Raw genomic sequence first — 24,935 nt, forward strand, 5'->3', positions numbered from 1 at the left:
TTTGGTGGGAGCATTTAGTCCATTTACATTTAAGGTAATTATCAACATGTATGTTCCTATTCGCATTTTCTTAATTGTTTTGGGTTTGTTATTGTAGGTGTTTTCCTTCTCTTGTGTTTCTTGCCTAGAGAAGTTCCTTTAGCCTTTGTTGTAAAGCTGGTTTGGTGGTGCTGAACTCTCTCAGCTTTTGCTTGTCTGTAAAGTTTTTAATTTCTCCATCAGATATGAATGAGATCCTTGCTGGGTAGAGTAATCTTGGTTGCAGGTTTTTCTCCTTCATCATTTTAAATATGTCCTGCCAGTCCCTTCTGGCTTGCAGAGTTTCTGCTGAAAGATCAGCTGTTAACCTTATGGGGATTCCTTTGTGTGTTATTTGTTGTTTTTCCCTTGCTGCTTTTAATATGTTTTCTTTGTATTTAATTTTTGACAGTTTGATTAATATGTGTCTTGGCATATTTCTTCTTGGATTTATCCTGTATGGGACTCTCTGTGCTTCCTGGAGTTGATTAACTATTTCCTTTCCCGTATTAGGGAAGTTTTCAACTATAATCTCTTCAAATATTTTCTCAGTCCCTTTCTTTTTCTCTTCTTCTTCTGGAACCCCTATAAATCGAATGTTGGTGCGTTTAATGTTGTCCCAGAGGTCTCTGAGAGTGTCCTCAGTTCTTTTCATTCTTTTTTCTTTATTCTGCTCTGCACATAGTTATTTCCACTATTTTATCTTCCAGGTCACTTATCCGTTCTTCTGCCTCAGTTATTCTGCTATTGATCCCATCTAGAGTACTTTTAATTTCATTTATTGTGTTGTTCATCGTTGCTTGTTTCATCTTTAGTTCTTCTAGGTCCTTGTTAAACGTTTCTTGCATTTTGTCTATTCTATTTCCAAGATTTTGGATCATCTTTACTATCATCATTCTGAATTCTTTTTCAGGTAGACTGCCTATTTCCTCTTCATTTGTTAGGTCTGGTGGGTTTTTACCTTGCTCCTTCATCTGCTGTGTGTTTTTCTGTCTTCTCATTTTGCTTATCTTACTGTGTTTGGGGTCTCCTTTTTGCAGGCTGCAGGTTCTTAGTTCCCGTTGCTTTTGTTGTCTGTGCCCAGTGGCTAAAGTTGGTTCAGTGGGTTGTGTAGGCTTCCTGGTGGAGGGGACTAGTGCCTGTGTTCTGGTGGATGAGGCTGGATCTTGTCTTTCTGGTGGGCAGGTCCACGTCTGGTGGTGTGTTTTGGGGTGTCTGTGGCCTTATTATGATTTTAGGCAGCCTCTGTGCTAATGGGTGGGGTTGTGTTCCTGTCTTGCTAGTTGTTTGGCATAGGGTGTCCAGCACTGTAGCCTGCTGGTCGTTGAGTGAAGCTGGGTGCTGGCGTTGAGATGGAGATCTCCGGGAGATTTTCACCGTTTGATATTATGTGGAGTTGGAGGTCTCTTGTGGACCAGTGTCCTGAAGTTGGCTCTCCCACCTCAGAGACACAGCACTGACTCCTGGCTGCTGCACCAAGAGCCTTTCATCCATATGGCTCAGAATAAAAGGGAGAAAAAGTAAAGAAAGAAAGAAAGAAAGAAAGACGGATGTAGGGGGGAGGAAGGGAGGGAGGGAAGGAAGGAAAGAAAAAAGAAAGAAGATAAAATAAAATAAAGATAAAATAAAGTTATTAAAATAAAAAATAATTATTAAGAAAAAAAATTTTTTTAAAGAAAAAAAAAACAGGACGTATAGAACCCTAGGACTAATGGTGGAAGCAAAGGTATATAGACAAAATCTCACACAGAAGCATACACATACACACTCACAAAAAGAGGAAAAGGCGAAAAAATCATAAATCTCGCTCTGAAAGTCCACCTCCTCAATTTGGGATGATTGGTTGTCTATGCAGGTATTCCACAGGTGCAGGTACATCAAGTTGATTGTGGAGCTTTAATCCGCTGCTCCTGAGTCTGCTGAGAGCAATTTTCCTTTCTCTTCTTTGTTCGCACAGCTCCCGGTGCTCAGCTTTTGATTTGGCCCCACCTCTGCGTGTAGGTCGCCTGAGGGCGTCTGTTCTTCACTCGGACAGGACTGGGTTAAAGGAATAGCTGATTCGGCGGCTCTGGCTCACCCAGGCCGGCGGGGGGGGAGGGGCACGGCGTGCGGGGCGAGCCTGCGGCGGCAGACGCCAGCGTGACGTTGCAGCAGCCTGAGGCGCGCCGTGCGTTCTCCCGGGGAAGTTGTCCCTGGATCCCGGGACCCTGGCAGTGGCGGGCTGCACAGGCTCCCCGGAAGGGGGCTGTGGATCGTGACCTGTGCTCGCACACAGACTTCTTGGTGGCGGCAGCAGCAGCCTTAGCGTCTTATGCCCGTCTCTGGGGTCCGCGCTTTTAGCTGCGGCTGGCGCCCGTCTCTGGAGCTCCTTTAAGCAGCGCTCTTAATTCCCTCCCCTCGCACAACAGGAAACAAAGAGGTAAGAAAACGTCTCTAGCATCTTCGGCAAGTCCAGACTTTTCCTCGGACTCCCTCCCGGCTAGCCGTGGAGCACTAACCCCCTGCAGGCTGTGTTCACGCCGCCAACCCCAGTCCTCTCCCGGCGCTCCGACCGAAGCCCGAGCCTCAGCTCCCAGCCCCGCCCACCCCGGCGGGTGAGCAGACAAGCCTCTCGGGCTGGTGAGTGCCGGTCGGCAGCGATCCTCTGTGCGGAAATCTCCCCGCTTTGTCCTCCTCACCCCTGTTGCTGCGCTCTCCATCATGGCTCCGAAGCTTTCTCCCTCCGCCACCCGCAGTCTCCGCCCGCGAAGGGGCTTCTAGTGTTTGGAAACCTTTCCTCCTTCACAGCTCCCTCCCACTGGTGTAGGTCCCGTTCCTATCCTTTTGTCTCTGTTTATTGTTTTTTCTTTTGCCTTACCCAGGTACGTGGGGTTTTTTTTGCCTTTTGGGAGGTCTGAGGTCTTCTGCCAGCGTTCAGTAGGTGTTCTGTAGGAGTTGTTCCACGTGTAGATGTATTTCTGGTCTATCTGTGGGGAGGAAGGTGATCTCTGCGTCTTACTCTTCCGCCATCTTCCCCTCGTCCCCCAACAACATCTCTTGAAAGTAGTTTTGCAGGCTTTTTATGGATATACTCAGAGACAAAGAACATAGTACTTTATCCTATTTCAGACAACTACAATTTCATAAAATTTGTTCTTATGGTGTGTCAGAAACTGCCTGTCTGAATCTTATTATCACTGGTCACTCTTCTTCTTGCTAAACCATGTAGAATGAGGCTTCTTTTTTATGTGACAGTTCTTCATATGTCTCAATAAAGCTATTATATTTTTAATAGCTTCTCTTCTTCAGAATTAAACATATTTCCTTCTCTTTTCATTTCCCCTTCCTTTTCTTTTTCTTTCTCCTTTCCTTTTATTCTCTCCCTCCTTCCCTCCTTCCTCCTGTTTCTACCAGGTTTTCAACGTAGATGAGGTGGGTAGACCTGATCCTCTTTCACCAAGGATTCATGGTAAATGCTTTAACAGTTAGTTAAATGGACTGCTGTGAGAGCCCCCAGAGTAAGAAGTCGGGGCAGGCTTTGCAGAGCGGATGACACCAAGTTAGAGGATGACTTGTAGGAAAGCCTGCCGAGTAGCACGTGTCATGGGAGAGTGATGTCGTAGGTAGAGAAAGCAGCAGCATATGCGTGGCCTTGGAGGAACACTTCTTTTCCTCAAGAGGCTTCATTTATATTGTTCTTTTATATTGTTCTTTTGTTCCTGGTTGATTCCTTTGGATCTCTTCCAGTCTGGCTACACTTTAGGACTTTGGATGTGTAGGTTTATAACAGAGAAATCCAGTGAGCACAGAAATAGTTGACCTCATTTCTACACATATTTGAGTATAATAAAGACATTGTACTGGGTTGGACTTTTCACACTGTTGGTTGTTAGGAAGTGAGTTAGGACATTAGGGAGGGAGAAATATGGTGAAGGGCAAGCAGGAAATGAAGACACTGAAAAGAAAGGGAGTCAGTAATGGTCATGAAAGGATAAGAGGCATGGAAGAAAATGAATAAGGTGCCCCTTATATGGATGAACTTAACTGGTGTGATCAACATGGCTTTGAGTATTAAAATAGAAGAAATGTAGCAATCCCTGTCATTATTGTGAGATTTGTTATTTGAAAGCTATTTTAAAGTACTACATCTATGTAAAGAAAAAAGAGATGCATTTTCCCACATTAAAAGATGCATGATTTCCTCACATTAAAAATCATTCACTTGATTTTTAGGCAAATCTTCATGGCCTACATCTTTTATATCTTTTTCCATCCTCTGTGATTACCTTACTTAATCTTTTTTTCTACAACATGTACATGTGACTCTTCAATGGAATCAGTACTTTTCCTCCCAAACAACCAATCAACTCATTCTTTTCTTTGACAGTTTTTATTTTTATAAAACCCTGAATTGTTGTACTCTTCTGAGGCAAAATTCAGAGCAGAAATATATTTTCAGTTAAACATATAAAAATTCTTCCTGTTTTTTGGGATATCTTTCTTAAAAATTTTAAAGAGTTTTCTGTAGCAATAAAAGTACAGGGAGAGGAACATGTATCTTCTCAGTTGCTGAGCACAGCTCTAATCTCATGCAAATTTGAATGAATGATGTAGCTCTTGCGGATATGCTCACTGGGGTCCCATCTAACTCCAATGCCCCATGATACTGACCTACAACTTTCTCTCCAGATACCCAATCTTGCTCTTACTTCAAGGTCCAGCCTTCTGGGCCTTTTATAAAAACAATACTCTCCACTTTCAGTTCTTTTTATTTCCTTGGCCCTTATAAACCTGTCAAGTTTTTGGTTTTTTGTTTTGTTTTGTTTCTACATTTGATTAGTTTCTTATCATATTTGGGATCCTTGCTTGCGTACCACTATGTTTGTGTGACTTAATAGAAGACACCCCCTTTGATGTAGGAGATAGATAGGCCCCACCAGGCTGAGCAGCTGCAAGTGGTCTCCTGCTAACAGTTTGAGATACCAGCAGAAGCGTTGGGCCTTATTAGGTTAAAGACAAAGCAACCATAATTTTCTCATTCTTGTAGTCAAGGGGATTTCCTAGCCCAAAGCATGCACAGAAGAGGTCCTCAGATGATTGGTCAGAGACAACTTCGAAAACTGGCCCCATGTAAGGAACTTAAGCCGCTCCTATTGTGCTCAACTCGCTCCTAGTTTGCCCATGTGCTCTTCCACATGTACTTTGCTTCTAATAAATGCGGTCTCTATTTCACAATCTTGGTCTCTTTGCTGAATTCCTTTTTCAAGGAAAACCAGGACTGAGGTCCTTCTTCTAGCTGTGCCACTGCCAGAATCACCTTCAGCGGACAAATTGCAAATAGGCACCATCAGTGGACAGACAAATTAGAGGAAGGAGGCTCTTCATCCTGGGGGAAGATTTCAGCCTCCACTTGCACTTTGGCTGGGTACCAACATGCCCAACTGCACAAACTATGTACAACCCTGCTCATAATATCCAGCACTTATATAATTAGTAATAGGCCCTCAAGCGATAGTTACATTTTTTTCAATCTTTATTTGAATTCACAAGATTTTTTTTTAATCATAAAGAGAAAAATGCCATTAAGATCTTTTTTCCCCCTAAAGAACAAGATCGTCCTGACAATATAGTGTCTATATCTATGGGCAAATAAGAGCAGAAAAGTGGAGGAGAGAGGAAGCAACAAGTAGACAATTTAGTGAGTAGGACTGTCATTGAAATTGTGGTTGCAATGGAACCAGCTTCAAATGGTTTGACTCTTTTGGCCTGAGTAGGTTATGGAGTAAGACTCTAATTTTTTCAAAAACTGTTCCCATGCTTGCACAAGCTTGTTTTTATACATTTCATTTCATTTCATATTTTTCTTGACTGCTATGTCAAAGTTGTAACATTTCACACCATGATATGTTGCCAAGATAGGATTCTACACACTGGTCATGTGATATGTGCTGTGTTTGGAACAGCTGCACGATCTTGTCACAGACAATGAAGAAAGACTACATCCTTTGGCTGGGTTTCCTAAGCTCCTGGAATTTAAAATCTTAGCCAGTAGCTAGGGACAAGTCATCCATGCTTATTATGCTACTCTTTAATATCTAGAGTTTTCTGAACGCTGCCTCATCTTTTAAGTTGCATCCGTTTTCTCATTCTGCCATATACAGGTTAGCATCTACAAAAAGGGTTGCAGAAAATCAGGTGCTGTTGCTCCGCTTCTTACCAGCTGTGGTGCAGTTATTTTTAGTTCCCTCCTTCATTCATCACTATGACTGAGGGCAAAGGGACTGCCAGCGTTGCCCGACTGGACTGTGTTTATACTTCCTACCAGCTACTTCGGAATCAGCATTTCCTTTCCTCATTGGAGATATCACGCTGGGTTATACCTGGCAAATTTATTTTAGTGGAGAAATTATTTAATAGATTGATGTTAGATGAACTAGTTTATCATGACTCTGGTGAATAGACTGAGACTCTGACTATAGCTCAGAAAAGCAAGAATAATTCAATTGACTTGGTTTCCCTTCTCTTATCTGCCATTTCTGGGAACATGGCAGTTCCCCAGCAATTACTCTCCTTTTCGTGAAAATCAATTTGTAACATAAGTTTTAGAAAATGTATGATATGTAGTAGCTGTTTTGAATAGGTGAAAATTATACGAGTATTTCCTGTGGAGAGAATTAATCATATGTAGAGTTCAAAAGAGTGAACTGTTTTTTTATGATCACTTAATGAGATGCAAAACACTTTTTTTGGTCTTCTTGTGATACATCATGTTATATTGGATGCTCACGTTGAATAAAGATGCTTGAGAATTAACAGAATAAACTGTCAATTTATATGATCAGATCGATGATCGCTAAATCTTCACAAAGATGTATACTAGATTGGGTCGCTTTCTTTTACTACTCCTGGACATCCATGGATTTTTCTAGCCATCAGCATCACTGCCTTCACATAAACCCTTATTGATCATACTTCATGGCATTTTCCTCTTCATTGGTTATTGCCATAATTTGGTCTACACATTAGAAATTCCCATGGGGACTTATGTTTGAGGTAAAGTGAAGAGCCTCAGGCTGTTATTTGTATTTGGACTGATAAGTGCCATTTTATTGCTCACAGTCTTTATTTGCGAGTGGTGAAACTTTTGCTCCCTCAGGTCCAGTCAATAAATTTGCTGTTTCTTGATGAGGCTGCATTTAGGAGACATCAAGACAGTGTGCACAATTAACTCCGTATTTTGTCTACTGCAAGCATGCATTCCATTCATGTTTTGATGGGCATTTGGGAAGTTCCCAGCTTGGGGCTATTATACATAAAGTTGCCTTGAACATTTGAGTACAAGTCTTTGTGTGGACATAGGTCTTCATTTTTTTTTTGAGTAATTCCTAGGAAGGCTATATAGTCCTAGCCTGGAGATCTATCATAATATTTAACATTATTTAAAAAAATCATATACAAGGTTGTTGTGACTTTGTTGGATTAACATTTGTTAAGTTGAGCCCCAGGGAGTCAGATAGTAAGCCTTCTGAACAAAAGACCACAAAGAAATTGAAATAGAGAACTTTATTACTTACAGGTCCTGGAGCAAGTACAGGGCCTGCTTCCAAGGACCATGTAGGGAGGTCGGGCAGGATCTAGGCAGAGAAAGTGACAGTGCCTGGGGCATATGCCATTATTAGGTTCCTGGATGGAGTGCTTTCGGATTCCTGGGCTAAGACCAGATAGATCAATTCAAACCAAAAGGATCAGGGTTTTGGTAAGCTTTTTGGGGGTCTTATCTAAAAGTGTACAGGAGGAAAGGCCCTGGGAGGTGGGAGGAGACTGTTTAGCACAGGGCCACTGGGGCAGTCATATCAGGAACTTGTATTTCTCTGGGCTATTATCTAGAGCATGAGTTTGGGGGAGAGTGTAGGGTCAGTTCAAAGCCCCTGCAGACTGCTTGATCACACAAAATGGATGCCAAGGCAGCAATATCATGGGGTAGTTTACCTAAACTCTCAGCAATGGTTTTCTGAAGTGGTAATACCATTTTATATTCCACTAGCAATGCTTGAAATTTCTTATTTTTCCACATCCTTGTCAACACTTGTTGGTCTTTTTAATTTTAGCCTTTTTAGTGAGTGTGTAGTGGTATATCGTTATGGTTTTAATTTACATTTTCCTGATGACTAATAATATTGAGAATTTTTTCATGTACATATTTAAGATTTATATCTTTTTGTCTGTGAAATATCTGTTGAAATGTGTTGTTCATTTTTTTCTGTTTTTTTTTTCTGGGGGTGGTCTTATTAATAAGTTTTAAAATTCTTATACTCTGGATACCAAATATTTTCTCCAAATTAGGGTTTGCTCTTTTATTTTGAAGAACAGAATATTTTCATTTTGAAAAAGTCTGTATGAATTTTGTTATTTTGTTGCTAGAATTTTTGGTGTCTTGTCTAAGAAGTCTCTGACTCCTCAAATATCACAAAGATTTTTCTCCTTTGGTTATAGTTTTAGTTTAGGATTAGGTGTATGATTGAGTCCATGCTAGATTTTGTGCATGGTGAGAGGTAAGTATTGCCATTCACTTTTTTTCATTTGGACAGATTATAGATTTTCCAGCACCATTTATTGAGAAGATTATCCTCTCACTTTAAATTAATTTAATTCCTTTGTTGAAAATAAACTGATCATGTGTGTGTGTGTCTGTGTTTATTTTTACTTTAAATGCTGTCTCATTGACCTATGTATCTATCTGTATGTTAGTACCACACTGTCTTGACTTCTATAGATTTATTGGGTATTATAAGTCTTCCAGTTTTGTTATTTTTCAAAGTTGTTTTGGGTGTTTAGATTTTTTGTTCTTTCACTTGAATATTAAATTCGGCTTGTGAATTTTCACAGTACTTGCTGGGATTTTGTTTGAAATTTATAGATCAAATTGGAGAAAATTGACAACTTAATAATATTGACTTTTTCAATTCATTAACATAGTCTACTGCTTCATTTACTTAGGTCTTTAATAACTTTCAACAATGTTTTATAGTTTGGAAGTTTGCACAATTTTTATTAAGTTTATCGCTAAGTATTTTAGGTATTTTTGATGCTATTATAAAATACCAGTTTTTATTTTACTTTCCAATTGTTTATGTCTAGTATATAGAAAAATAATTATTGTTGTGTGCACTGAACTTGTATTCTGTTTTCTTGATAAATTCACTTGTTAGCACTAGCAGCTTTTTGTTGTATATTCCTTAGTTTTTATGTGCATATCATTTCCTATGAAAATCAAGAGTTTTACTTCTCTCTCTATAATATACATGTTATTATTTCTTTTCATTGCCAAGTAACCCTAGTTTGTAATGATGTTCTTTCCTATATATTGCTAGATTTAATTTGGTGATGTTTTGCTAGGAATGTTTCTATCTATGTTCATGAATATCTGTGACTTTCTCTCTTTTAATTTTTAGTATGATGTTTATGAAGTCTATCCTTTCTTTTATCATGTCCTTGATCAGTCTTGATATCTGGGTAATGATGCCTCATAAAATTATTTGGGAAGTATTCCCTTATCTCTATTATGAAAGAGATTTTAGAGGCTTGGTGTTCTTTCTTTCCTAAATGTTTGATAGAATTCACGAGTGAAGTGACTGGACCTGTAGTTTTCTTTGTTAGAAAGCTTTTAATTAAAAATTGAATATTTAAAGATAGATGAATATTCTGATATTCTGTTTCTTCCTGTGTCAGTTTTGATCATTTGTATCTTTCAAGAAGTTTGCCCATTTCATCAAATTTATTGGCATAATTTATTGATAAAATTTCCCTAATATCATTGAAATATTAATAGGACCAGAGTCAGAGTTCCAGTTTTCATGCCTGATATTGGTAATTTTTATGCTCTCTCTCCCCCTTCACCTCTGTCTCTATTTCTGTCTCCCAGTATAGACATAGATAGATCAATTATTAATATATTGATCTTTTCTAATAATGTTTTGGATTTTGATTTTTATTATGTATTGTTTTTTGTTTTCTATTTCATTGATTGCTGCTCTTTTTATTATTCTTTATTTCTATTTACTTTGGGTTTCATCTGCTTTAAATTTTCTAATTTTATCAGTCTTTGATATTAGACCTTCCTACTTTTTCTGAATAAGCATTTAATGTTATACATTTTCCATAAATACAGCTCTATATTTAGTCAACAAAATTTGAAAGTTTTAATTTTTTTTTTTTTTTTTGCATGCGGGATATTAGTTCCCTGTGCAGGGAGGGATCAAACCCATGTCCCCTGCAGTGGAAGCATGGAGTCCTAACCACTGGACCACCAGGGAAGTCCCCCAAATCTTTGCTTTTTAATTGGAATGTCTAGACCACTTATGTACTTATTCATTTTTAATACTATTTTAAAAATTAACACTTAGTACATTGACTTTTTTTTTGGTGTACAGCTCTATAAATTTTAACACGTTTACAAATATGAATAGCCAATACCAAAATCAGGATACAGACAGTTCCTGTAAACCCCCCAAAGCCTTCAAGCTATTTCTTTTTAGTTGCAGCCTCCTTACAACCCCAAATTCTGTCAGCTATTAATCAGTGCTTTGTCACTATAAATTTGTATTTTTGAGAAAGTAATAGAAATATATATCATACAGTATATAAACTTCTGAAACATTCCCTTGAGATTGATCTAAGTGGTTGAGTATAGCAATAGTTCAATCTTTTGCTCAGTAGTTTTCAATGGAATTGTGTTGATTTACCACAATTTGTTTATCCATTTGCCCGTTGAAAAACATTTGTTTCTAGGTTTTGGTTATTATGAATAGAGCTGCAATAAAACTTCATGTACAGGTTTTTGTATAAACCTGCATTTTTATTGATTTGGGGTAAATATGTAGGAGTGGGATGGCTGGTCACTTGGTAAATGTATATTTACATTTTTGAGATACTTCCAAAGTGGTTTTCAGAATGACTGTAGCATTTTGCATCCCCTTGACTTAGGGTTTGCATCAGTATTTTAGTGGGGAGTATTTGTAGGTTAAGTCAGTCTCTCTCTCTTTCCCACAAACACGAACATCTTAAGTTAAATATATAATAGTACTATCTATTATTGAGCATTAATTATGTATCAGGCACAATACGAGGCGCAGAGCTTCATTTAACATATAGGTGAATCTAAAGTCCTATAATATGTTGCCTTGTCCAATTCCATTCACTGAGACTTCTTGAGTATGATAGATACAGTCTTAATATAAAGAGAATATTGAAGGATGCACCCAAGAGTTTGTAGTTAGATAAGGACAGAACTCAAATCTGTCTTACTATAATTCTTATGTATATATTCCCTTTTATATGGTTTCATTCCTACTCAATTAGTCTTTTTTTTTTTCATACAAAATGTATTGTCCTTGTAATTTTGGGGGCATATGTATACTAAAACATTATTTGTTGTTTATCTGAAAGTCAACTGGGTGACCTATATGTTATCTGGCAACTAAACAATACTGTTTTGTTTAGTTTATATTTATACAGATAATTTTTCTAGGTAGTCTATCCAATTTAATTCTTATATTCTAATTTTTTAGTGCCATGGAATGAAAATCACATGAGTTTGAGATATTTTTGTAGTTTCTATTTACATTATTTTGGGGTGTCAGTGATTACCGAATTAAATCAAATTGTCGGGCTTCCCTGGTGGCGCAGTGGTTGAGAATCCACCTGCCGATGCAGGGGACACGGGTTCGTGCCCCAGTCCGGGAAGATCCCACATGCTGTGGAGCGGCTGGGCCCGTGAGCCATGGCCGCTGAGCCTGCGCGTCTGGAGCCTGTGCTCTGGCAAACGGGAGAGGCCACAACAGTGAGAGGCCCGCGTACCGCAAAAAAAAAAAAAAAAAAAAAAAAAAGAAAAAAAATCAAATTGTCCCATGTCCTAATCAATTTCTAAATGGTTCAAAATCTTTATATTTGATTATTTCCCCTCTTTAACATAGATATCTTAAATCTTCTGTAAATAATGGGCAATAGAATACTTTGAAAAGAAATATTAGATTAAGATTTTTCATGATTCACTGACTTCAAAAAGGAACGTTGCCAAATTGACTTCATTTATTTAACCTTCTTGGAACTATTCATTTATGTGTAAGATGACGTTGTACTGGAGTTGAATTATACTTGGTGAACACTTCCTGTGTAGTGTCTGGAAATATTCATCATGAGCATATTGCTGATGACATATTTTCATGTGGAAACAAAAATAGATTTAAATTTATACAGAGAACTTAAGAAAAGAAAATATTTAATGGGTTCTGGCAATTCAATGCAGGTTAAAAAAAGAAAAGATAATAATAGCATCATGAGTGATGTTTCTAGAGAAGTAGAATAGTTCTAAGTCTGAAACAAGTGATTCCTCAAATTATATTTTACTTGTAAATATGATAGTAGGTATCAGGAAGCTCATATATATATATATATTTTTTGCGGTACGTGGGCATCTCACTGTTGTGGCCTCTCCCGTTGCGGAGCACAGGCTCCAGACGCGCAGGCTCAGCGGCGATGGCTCACAGGCCCAGCCACTCCGTGGCATGTGGGATCTTCCCGGACCGGGGCACGAACCCGTGTCCCCTGCATCAGCAGGCGGACTCTCAACCACTGCGCCACCAGGGAAGCCCAGAAGCTCATATTTTAAAAGTATAGGTAGTGGATATCCCACAGAAGAAGACAGAAGAGACATACTGATGCATAAATATCACTTAATTCAGTCTCTACTCTCCTTAACACAATGAACTAAAAACTGCATTCAATAAAAAAAAAAAAAAATAAAAATTGACACACTCAAAAAGGTTGGGAAAAAACCCCCAACTTTTAAAGAAATAAACAATCAACAGAACTAGACACAGAAATGACCCACATGTATGAACTCTTAAGGAATTTAAAGTAACTGAATGGCATGTTAAATATCTGGTGGAAAAGGATAAGCAAATTCATAAACAGATAGAGAATTTCAGCAGCGAAATACGAAATATAAAAAGAGGCAAATAGGAATAATAGAAATTTCAAAACACAGAATATCAGGAAGAATTCTGGAGATGTATTTATTAAAAAATTCAATACAGTACAGGAAAAAAAATGATGAAGACAGGTTGACAGAAATTATTGAAATGAAAACAAAGAGAAAACACATTAAAAAAAAAAAGCATTCATGAGGTATGAAACAATACCAAACTCTCTTTAGTACTGGAGTCCAAGAAAGATAATGGGGCAGAAGAAGATATATGAGGAGATCATAGCTGAGAATTTCTCCCCCAATAATGAAAGGCATTGAAACACACAGACACACACACACACACACACACACAGACACACACACACAAAATCACCTTATACACATCCTATTCAAACTGATGTTCATTAAAGATAATGAGAATATATGGAAAGGTAAGGCATGGTCCAAATAGTCTCCTCTTGTAAAATGATCAAATGATACTTTTTTAAGCTGAAGAAACCAAAAATAAAATTATTTTATTACTTAAATGTTGTAACAGTAAGTCAGAAAGGAATTAAAATATTATGTCATCAGAAATATATTAAAAGCTGCTGGCCTACAGAGACTGACTCCTCATCAGTCGCAGCAGGAAGTCCTTAGATAAAGAAATCTGTCCTCAGATATCTAAATCTAATAAATTGTGAAGTTGCACTAGAATAATTTTTACATATATTGAGTACCACTGGAGAAAACAGTTAAATAATTAGGATTAGTTGTGTTAAAGTGTAATTTTTAAAAAGAATGTCTCTCATACAACAATAAAATGAAGGCATGTCAAATATATTATTCAACTCATTAATTGAAGAGGGAACTAGTAAGGTGGTATGACAAGTTCAAAGAGCGTTTGAGCTAAATATTGCTAGGCAATTGAAGAAAGAAATATTAGGATAAGATGCTGAGTCAATACAAAATTGCTTAATGTCCTACAGGCCAATAAATTGTACCCTTTAGGATTATCTTTTGCACTGGACTAAAATTGGTAATATTCTCTATCAGACAAAATTATACAAGTTAAATTCACTAAGTCTTGAGCTTTTATCATTGGCCTAGAGTGTTGCTTTTGGGGAATTAGTCTAGATATAGGAAAGAGTATTAAAAAAAGGTTTTTTTTTAGCTATGTGCATTTATTACTTTTAATAGAAAATAAATAAAAATATTTGTCTATTAAACAATATCAGCTAACATTTGATGCTTGACGTGTGAGAACTTTGCAAAATATTTTATATGTATTACATAATTTAGTTTTAGCCCAATATTATGAGATAGATAATACAGTTGTCCCTCAGTAGGGAAAGGGGTTGTTTTCAGCACCTCTGCAGATACCAAAATCCACAGATGCTCAAGACCCTTTGTAAAGTGGTCAGTGGGCTTTCCATATTTATGGATGTAGAACTTGCTGATATGGAGGGCCAACTGTATTATTTTCTGCATGTTACATATAAGGAAACTGAGTTACAGGGAAGCTAAGAAACTAAGCCAAGGTTACGTATATAGTAATTGTCATTCTCCTAGTCTGTGATTTTAACTGTTCATTAAGGTGATAAAATTCAGAGAATGAGGAGAAGGTGCTGTTTCAAAATGTGAATAGAACACATTAGGATATGTGGATTGTTCTGGAATTTGAATAATTCATTGGGAAAATAAACAAAATTCATTTCTGATTTGATGTTATTTATGTGTAGGAGCTGCCAGGAACAGGAACTGGAGCAAACAGCATTTAAATGCTTCAGTACTGCAACAGTGCAACGGAGCCCTTTCGTTTGAATATCCCTATCTTTTCTCTTGCACAATTTTAGCCTTGTAAGCTCTTTTCAACAGATTAGCTCTTTGAAAGTGAATAGTAGTATGTAATTATTAGCATCTTTAGTAAATGCCTTTGCTTATCTAACTGCAGTTTTCTCTGAATGATTATTCAGCCTACCAAAATATTTTGCTTTTCAGATTCCCTTTTTCAACTACAAGTGATATGATTGTCTTTTGAATATGGAATATCTAATCGTTGCCAAATAGTTTTGTTTTTACTACAATAGCTAGTGTCTTAATATAGGTATGCTTGAGAATATTTTGTCTGTTTTAATTTTTCTTTTTTAGTTTTGCTACTTAGAACACTATGCTAATGAACTGAGTCCATGATATTTCATTGTTTTTGTGTTTCTTCTTATGCGGTACTTACTAGGTATTACCTAGAGAACCCAAGTCCTAACACTGCTGCATATTGAAAAGGAAACATTGTAGGAATAATGCTAAAAGAGGAGGAAAATAGACTTAGGTCAGTGTGTGTTTGTGTGTGTGTGACTATTTCTGTCACCTACTCGCTTTACTGAGACCCACCCTGTCCAGCCCAGAAGACTGTGATTTCTGGTTGCCTTCTGAGTATCTTATTTCTTTTCTCTCTCATTTCACAGGCCAGTATCAGGGGTATGTCTTCTTACCTCCTTTCACTGCTGCCAACCATAACTTTGGCGCCTGTCCTCCTGAACCTTTGGGACTAGAACATTTTCTCTCCCCCCCTGTTGGTGTCACCTCCTCTCTTCCTCACCCAGTGGGGACTTTTGCTCCTGGACGTTCATCTCCTCCCTAAAACCTCTTATCCTTTCTGCCACCTTAACACCCACAGGGATAAAAATTCTTATACCCCCAAATTGTCCATTACTTTGACCTTTCATTTCCAATAATCATTTTCTCCATATGACTTTTCCATCCACTCCCACGATCATATGCTAGATTTTGTTTTCAATGTGTTTTATGTCTTTTGTTGCTCAGTTTCTCCATTGTTGCCTTATTTTGTGTTATATAGATATATTCTATTGTACTTAAAAAAATTTCTTTGTCATCTCTTTTGCTATATTTTTTTGTTAATTTTTTCCTGGTTGCTCTGGGGATTATAGTTAACACCTTAATATATAACAATCAAGTTCAGATTTAAAAAAATAAACTAATTAATTAAATTTATTTTTTGGCTCTGTTGGGTCTTCGTTGCTGTGCATGGGCTTTCTCTAGTTTCAGCAAGCAGGGGCTGCTCTTCATTGCAGTGTATGGGCTTCTCGTTGTGTTGGCTTCTCTTATTGTGGAGCATGGGCTCTAGGCATGTGGGCTTCAGTAGTTGCAGTATGCAGGCTCAGTACAGGCTCAGTAGTTGTGGGGTATGGGCTTAGCTGCTCTGTGGCAAGTGGGATCTTCTGGACCAGGGTTCAAACCTGTGTCCCCTGCATTGGCAGGAGGATTCGTTACCACTGTGCCACCAGAGAAGTCCCTCAAGTTCACATTAATTCCAAATTCAATAGTAAAAAAAAATTTCTCTATATAACTTGTCCCTCAACTTTTATGCTGTTATTGCTGCAAATTACATCTTTATACATTGTGTGCCCATCAATCTCAATTTAAAATTGTTGCTTTATGCAGTTCTCTTTTAAACTAGATAGAAAAAAAAGGAGTTAAAAACCGAATATACATTTATATTGTCTTTTATCTTTATCTGTATAGTTACCATTCCTAGTGTTCTTTATTTCTTCATGTGGAGTTGTTAACTGTCTAAAGTTCTTTCATTTCAGCCTGAAAGACTACCTTTAGAGTCTCAGATATGCCAGCAATGACTTGTCACAATTTTTGTTTATTTGGGAATGCTTTAACTTCTCTTTCATTGTTGAAGGCTAGTTTTGCCAGATACAGAATTCTTGTTTCGCAGGTTTTGTTTGTTTGTTTGTTTGTTTTTTTAGTAATTTAAATATGTAACCTCATTGCCTTTTGGCCTCTGCAGTTTCTGATGAGAAATCAGATGTTAATCTTATTAGGTATTCCTTGTATGTGATGAGTCACTACTCTCCTGCTGCTTTCAAGATTCTCCCTTTATCTTGGGTTTCAGTGTTTGATTTCAGTGTGCTTGGTGTGGATCTCTTTAAGTTTTTCCTACTTGGAATTTGTTGAGCTTCCTGAAAGTGCAGAAAAAATGTTTTTCATCAAGTTTTGGAAGTTTTCATTTATTATTTTTCTCAAAATATTTCTCCTACCTCTTTCTCTCTCTCCTCTCCTTCTAAGATTACCATGACATGCATGTTTTTTCACTTGATGGTGATCCACAGGTCTCCTAGGCTCTGTTCACTTCTTTTTATTTGTCTTTCTTTCTGTTCCTCAGAATGTATGATCTCAATTGACTTATTTTACAGTTCATTAATTCTTTTTCTGTTTGCTCAAATCTGCTCCATCCTTCTTGAATTTTCCACTTTAGTTGTATTTTCAGCCCCCACATTTTTATTTAGTTCCTTTTTTATAATTTTTATCTCTTTATTGATGTTCTGTGTTTGATAAGACATCACTCTCATACTTCCTTTAGGTTTTTAGACATGGCTTCCTTTAGCATGCTAAAGAGATTTAGAATAGCTGATTGAAGTCTCTGTCTAGTAGTGTCTGGGCTTCCTCAAGAGGTTTCTATGCTTTCCTTTTTCTTGTGTATGATCCATACTCCTTGTTTCATTGCACACCTTTTAATTTTTTTTTGAAAACCAGACATTTTGAATATTAGAATGTGGCAACTCTGGAAATCAGATTCTCAACTCTTCCCAGATTTATTGTTGCTGCTTGTTTTAGTGGTTGGTTGTTTGGTGACTTTTCTAAACTGATTGTGTCAATTCTGTTTTCTTTGTTGTATGTGGCTGTGAAAGTCTCCTCTGAAGTCTGTTAGCTAGTGATTTTACAGAGATTTCCTTAAATGACTATAGACAAAAGCAAACAAAAAATCTTCTCATTTTTGCAGTTTGGCTCTCTGTTGGGAAATTCCTTCTTACTGTCAGTGCTTAGCCAGGGCATTTACAACTCTGCCTTAGCCTTCCCTTTCTGCTTCCACAGAACCTCAAGGTTAGCAGGAAATGAAAGCTCAGGACCTTCTCAGGTCTCGCCTGAGCATTTGCACAGGTCTAATCATGTGTGCGACCTTCTATATTCCCAACAGTGTATTGGAGCTTTTCAAAGCCCCCATGTACATCTCACTCCTCAGCCTTACCTTTTAAGCTCCTCGGCTAGTATACAACAGTCTTTGATAGTCCCAACTGTCACCCATTATCTCAGGCAGCAGCAACCAAGACATCAGCCTACAAATGTTTTTGACAAATGTCCCCCAGGAAGCAACTTTAGCACTGGGTCAGTTTCAAATTAGGCAAAGTAAAGACAAAAGTTTTGGGTTGTTCCTCCAGGGAACCATCAGACAGGTCAAAACAAATAATTGAAATTCTCTGTGAATGAGATTTATTCTTTTCCCTCCAGTATTGGGAATGCAGGCTGTTATTTTCAAGGCTACCACTGAGCTGAGGTGAGGGAAATGAGAGTGGGGTAAGTTAAAATGCCACAAGTTTCACTGTTCTTACTGAAAATCAGCTGTTTTCCTTCAATAAGTGCTACCTATGTTGCTACAAGTCTTTGGTTAATTTCCAGAGTTCCAAATAAGTTGATTCTGAAAGTTTTTGCTCTTTTTTCATTGATTTAATGCAGTGGTAGAATTTGGACTTTCTTACTCTGCCTTTTTCACAGGTATCACTCCACATGCTAGATTTTTTAACAATTTATTTTATTGAAATGTAGTTGATTTAAAATGTTGCATTAATTTCTGCTGCACAGCAAAGTGATTCAGTTATACATATATACACACACACGTATATATATTCCTTTTCATATTCTTTCCCATTATGGTTTATTACAGGATACTGAATATACTTCCCTTTTCTATACAGTAGGACATTGATTTTTAATCTATTTTTTATATAATACTTTGTATCTACTAATCCCAAACTCCCAATTCTATCACTCCACCCGTTCCCCCCCCCCCACCTCCTGCCCTGGTAATCACAAGTCTATTCCCTGTGTCTATGAGTCTGTTTCTGTTTTGTAGATAAGTTCATTTGTGTCATATTTTAGATTCCCCATATAAGTGACATCATATGATATTTGTCTTTCTCTGTTTGGCTTACTTCACTTAGTGTGATAATCTCTGGGTCCAGCCACGTTGCTCCAAATGACATTCTTTTATTACATATATATCACATCTTCTTTATCCATTCATCTGTCAAAGGACATATAGGTTGTTTCCATGTATTGGCTATTGTGAATACTGCTGTTATGAACATTGGGGTGCACCACATGCTAGATTTTGACATCACCACTAACTTCCCCATCTCTGAAAATTCTGCTGCATAATGAAATATGGTTTTGATTGCTGTAAAACCACCTTCTCCAAATAAAGCAATAGATTTGAAACCTTATATTGGATACATGTTGATATGAGTAAAGTGAAAGTGGCACTTCTTAAACTAGTGGCAAGAGGGACTAAAGCATAATCCTGAGGTCTTTTAGCACAGTATTTCCTCTCACATAATTATCAATTCCTCAAAAGATTAGATACACTTCAAAATGTTTCACTCGGTTATAACAGGAAAGATTTACCTAAGTTTTAGACTGATGATGATTTGAAGCTAATTAAGTATTCAACTGAAGTGACACACATTAGTGACTTTGTCTTTGTGGCTAAGGGGCCCTTGCTTTTTGCATTCATGGAAATGTGCCATTGATCGTATATCATGGAACAAATTTATCATTAACTAAATATATACCTCTCAGAATCTCATTCTCTTCTGTATCTTGGAGAGTTTTATGTGGAACTTCCTTTTCACACCTGCAGTCACAAAAATAGGTGAACTTGTTGGGCTCAGAAGAGCGAGGGGGCAACAGTTTCTTTTAGTTACTTGATCACAGGAAAATCGTAAGGCAATTTCTATAAGTTGTCTCTAATTTTCTTTTCAAGAAGGTGACTTTGCAAATCGAATCCATATTTACAAGGAAAATGCAAGCTCTTTTTAAACATTATCTTGTCACGAGTGATTTATCACTTCAGTCACACTTTGAAGTGAAATGATTTGTAATGCTGATCTCTAAAGTCTGAATTTAGCTTGTACTAAATATCTCTGCCCTCTTTTGGCAAGAGTAAATTTTTTTTCACAAAGTATTTGAGATGGGCTAGTATGTATTAATTAGCCCTTTCCTGAGGTTCATGAAAATATTGATAAAACTTAGTATTCACTTTGAGAATAACAATGACATAAATATTTAGGTTGAACCAGGTAAGTTGCTAATATTTGACCATTTTTGACATACAAAAATGGCAACTTCGTATTTATCAGCCACTTTCTAAACAATTAGATATTATTATTTTTCATTTATTTTTAGTGTTGACACCAGTCTTTCTAAAAACATCAGTGAGGTGTCCAGAAGATAGTATCTGTTAATTTGTGGTTATTTAAAATAGTGATTATTACTGAAATAATTATAATTGTTAACAAAGAGTTTGAGGTTCAGCCTTTCTAAATTTTTTAAGTGTTTACTATATGGCAGGCATTATATTCAGTGATTTTTAAGCATGATATAATTTAATTCTCACAGTAATTTGTGACACTGGTACTGTTATTTTTCAGAAAAAATTAATGAGTCTTACTTAATCTAAGTAGTTTTCCCAAAGCAACACAACAAACAAGTAGGGTTTAAATCCTCCTCTTTCTTCAGATCTCATCTCCCTGGGAAGCCTTTCCCAACCTCCCTCATTTGGGGCAGGGCTTCCTCAGATACCCCGTGCTTTCATGGCATCATGCATTTCTGCTTGTTTGAGCATCTGTTTTATCACTTGATGATTCATGAGGGTATGGTCCATAACATATCTGCAACTCTAGAGTTACACTTGACATGTAGTAAGCTCTTCATACTTATTTGTGAAATAAGTGAATAAAGTGAGGAAGCCACTGTTTGATAATCAGGAAGTCTTATTTATAGGTGTGTAAAGTATAGGCTTTAGTCAGTTTGAATAATTTTCTGGACCTCAGGCATGTTGAGAGAAAAGAGACTAAAATTCATTTTTTCAAGTTATAGTCAAATGGAAAACTCACTCTCCAATACTCCAAAGTTCTAAGAAACTAAACTAGTTATCTTTAAGATTATCTGCTATTTTAACTGTCCCTTACCATGTTTTTATACATTTGAGATAATTAATTGTATGTTCCTTATGTATGTTGTTAAAAATATATTGTAGAGATATCTGGCAAAAGGTAAACAGGCACACCTGGGGATACTGTGGGTTTGTTTCCAGACCACCGCAATAGAGGAAGTCACACAATTATTTTGGTTTCTCAGTGCATGTAAAAGTTATGTTTACAATGTACCATAGTCTATTAAGTGTGCAATAGCATTATGTCTAAAAAGCAATTAATTAAAAATTACTTTATTGCTAAAAATGTTAACTATCATCTGAGCCTTCAGTGAGTCATAATCCTTTTGCTGGTGCAAGGTCTTGCCCCAATTTGATGGTTGCACTGATCAGGGTGGTGGTTGCTGAAGGCTGGGGGGGCTGTGCCAATTTTTAAAAATAAGACACCAGTGACGTTTATTGCATCTATTGACTCTTCCTTTCATAAATGATTTCTCTGTAGCCTGCAATGTGCTTTGATAGCATTTTACCCACAGTAGAAGTTCTTTCAAAATTGGAATCAGTCCTCTCCAACCCTACTGCTGCTTTATCAGGTACATTTACATAGTATTCTAAATCCTTCATTTTCATTTCAACAGTCTTCACAGCATCTTTGCCAGAAGTAGATTCCACCTCAAGAAACCAATTTCATTGTTCATCCAGAAGAAGCAGCTCCTCATTCGTGAAAGTTTTATCATGAGATTGCAGCAATTCAGTCACATCTTCTGGCTCCATTTTTAATTCTAATTCTCTTGCTATTTCCATCACATCTGCAGTTACTTCCTCCACTGAAGTCTTGAACCCCTCAAAGCCGTCCATGAGGATGAGGGCTGGAATCAACTTATTCCAAACTCCTGTTAATGTTGATATTTTGACCTCTTCCCATGAAACATGAATGTTATTAATGGCATTTAGAATGGTGAATCCTTTGCAGAAGGTTTTCAATTTACTCAGCCCAGTGCTATCAGAGGAATTAATATCTATAACAGCTATAGGCTTACAAAATGTATTTCTAAAATAATAAAATAATAAGACTTGAAAATCAAAATTACTCCTGTATTAGCAGGCATGAAAACAACATTGATTTTGTTGTACATCTTCATCTGAACTCTTGGGTGACCAGGTGCATTGTCACCCAAGCCATAATATTTAGAAAGAAACCTTTTTGATCTGAGCAGTGGGTCACAACAGTGGGGTGAAAGTATTCAGTAAACCATGTTGTAAACAGATGTGTTGTCATCCAGGCTTCCTTGTTCCATTTATAGAACACAGGCAGAACAAATTAAGCATAATTGTTAAGGCTCCTAGGATTTTCAAAATGTTAATGGATATTGGCTTCAACTTCAGGTCACCAGCTACATCAGCCCCTAACAAGAGAGTTAGCTTGTCCTTTGAAGCTTTGAAGCCAGGCATTGACTTCTCTTCTCTAGCTATGAAAGTCCTAGATGGCATCTTCTTCCAATAGAAGGCTGGTTTCATCTACATTGAATATCTGTTGTTTAGTGTAGCCACACTCATGAATTCTCTTAGCTAAATCTTCTGGATGACTTGCTGCAGCTTCTACACCAGTACTTGCTGTGTCACCTTGCACTTTGATATTATGGAGACAGCTTCATTCCTTAAACTTCATGAACAAACCTCTGCTAGCTTCAAACTTTTCTTCGACAGCTTCCTCACCTCTTTTAGCCTTTATGAATTATAGAAAGCTAGGACTTTGCTCTGGATTAGGCTTTGGTTTAAGGGAATGTTGTGGCTTATTTGATCTTCTATCCAGACCATGAAAACTTTCTCCATATCAGCAATAAGGCTGTTTTGCTTTCTTATTATTTGTGTTTTCACTAGAGCAGCTCTTTTAATTTCCTTCAAGAACTTTTACTTTGCATTCACAACTTGGCTCTTTGGTGCAAAAGGCCAAGGTTTCTGCCTGTCTCAGCTCTCCACATGCCTTCCTCATTAATATTAATTATTTCTAGCTTTTTATTTAAAGTGAGAGACATGCAACTCTTCCTTTCACTTGAACACTTAGAAGCCATTGTAGGGTTATTTATTGGCCTAATTTCAATATTGTTGTGTCTCAGAGAATAGGGAGGCTCATGGAGGGGGAAAGAGACTGGAGAACAGCCGGTTGGTGAAGCAGTCAGAACACACAGCATTTATTGATTAAGTTCACCATCTTATGTGGGTGCAGTTCGTGGCATCCCAAAACAATTATAATGGTAACATCAAAGATCACTGATCACAGATCACCATAACAAGTATATTAATAATGAAAAAGTTTTAAATATTGTGAGAATTACCAAAACGTGACACAGAGACATGAGGTAAGCAAATGCTGTCAGAAAAATTGTGCCGATAGCTTTGCTGGACACAGAGTTGCCACAAACCTTCAATTTGTAAAATACACAAGATCTGTGAAGTACAATGAAGCAAAGTGCGATGAAAAGAGGTCTGCTTGTAGTAGGAGTCTAAATTAGTAATGAAGACTTCTAAATACAGGGTACAGAAATTGTTTCACAATTTGCTTTCTAATTAAATTCTCTTGTAAATTTGTACTTTGCTTATAATAAATTGGAATCAGACAGACTTCAAATTTAGCCATCTGAGGAATCATTGACTCTCTTCTACTTTGTTAGAGTATGAGTTTATTACATACTATTAAGGACATTTTCAATAGTGATTCCATTGACTCATATTTTTATGTATTTACAAATCAAAGTAGTTATATTCAACATTAATTACTATATATTTGATGTTATGAGATAACCCTATTTTATGTTTTTATGTTCTGCTTCATATTGGAAAATTTCATGTTGAAAAGAAATTATTTTATGCACATTAGGGAATAAAACTGCTTCTGTTCACCAATAAAACTTCCTCTGAAAAAAACGCTAAAATAAGAGATAGTTTCAGAAACTTTCAAGGCATATTTTCATGGTTTATGTTCAATAAAGGGAAAATGATTTCTAAATGATAATGTTACTTATTACCTTGCAGAAGAAATCTTCAACCTTATAGAATTAAACACATCTGATATAGTACCCACAGTATTTTAGCTGCAAAATAGCAAGACAAGCTATGAAAAAAATTATCTTTTTATACCTTCATTTTTTAAAAATAAATTTAATTAATTAATTTTTGGCTGCATTGGGTCTTTGTTGCTGCACGTGGGCTTTCTCTAGTTGTGGCGAGCGGGGGCTACTCTTCGTTGTGGTGCGCAGGCTTCTCATTGTGGTGGTTTCTCTTGTTGCAGAGCATGGGCTCTAGCTGCGCAGACTTCAGTAGTTGTGGCTCGTGGGCTCTAGAGAGCAGGCTCAGTAGTTGTGGCGCACGGGCTTAGTTGCTCTCTGGCATGTGGGATCTTCCTGGACCAGGGCTCAACCCATGTTCCCTGCATTGGCCACCAGGGAAGTCCCATATCTTCATTTTGATTACTCTGTTTTAACAAGTATTTGCTTTCTCGTGTTTTCTGTTCCATTAATCCTATAGTAAATAGCTCCTATCCAGAATTCAAGTCTCTAACAAAATAATTTTCTGGAATTCCACTGAGAATCTAAACATTAACAAACAGAATCTCTGGTCGTCATATTAGTTGACCCCAAATTTATGTCCTTTGTGCATGAGATATTTCAGTCCTGCATTCATAACTTATTTATGTGCCTTTTAACCTCAAGTTTAATAATTTGGTTATTTATTTTCCAAGATAAAAAATGAGAAATAATATTGGAAGTGGAAACCAGAGTTGCTGTAGCCAGGCACACTGAAAGTGCTGATGACAGATCTGAGAAATAGTATAGAGAAATGCAAAGCAGATCACAAATCAAGGGTAATCTTCTCACAAATCAAGCCAAACAATAGTAACAACAATAAAAGAAACAATAGTAGCAAAAAGAATCACAGAAATGTAACTTAGGATCATTT

The 24,935-nt window shown here is 37.1% G+C and overlaps 1 long non-coding RNA gene across 4 annotated transcripts in view; it reads left to right on the plus strand.

The window, feature by feature from the left end:
* LOC149747846 (uncharacterized) overlaps positions 1-24,935 on the plus strand; it is a 325,556-nt gene that overhangs the window by 14,278 nt on the left and 286,343 nt on the right. The gene's annotated exons all lie outside the window — the stretch shown is intronic.

This window comes from Delphinapterus leucas, chromosome 12 (assembly GCF_059928025.1).
Source record: "Delphinapterus leucas isolate spDelLeu-1000000601 "Yukka" chromosome 12, BTC_Dleu_Yukka2, whole genome shotgun sequence".
Lineage (NCBI taxonomy): Eukaryota > Metazoa > Chordata > Mammalia > Artiodactyla > Monodontidae > Delphinapterus > Delphinapterus leucas.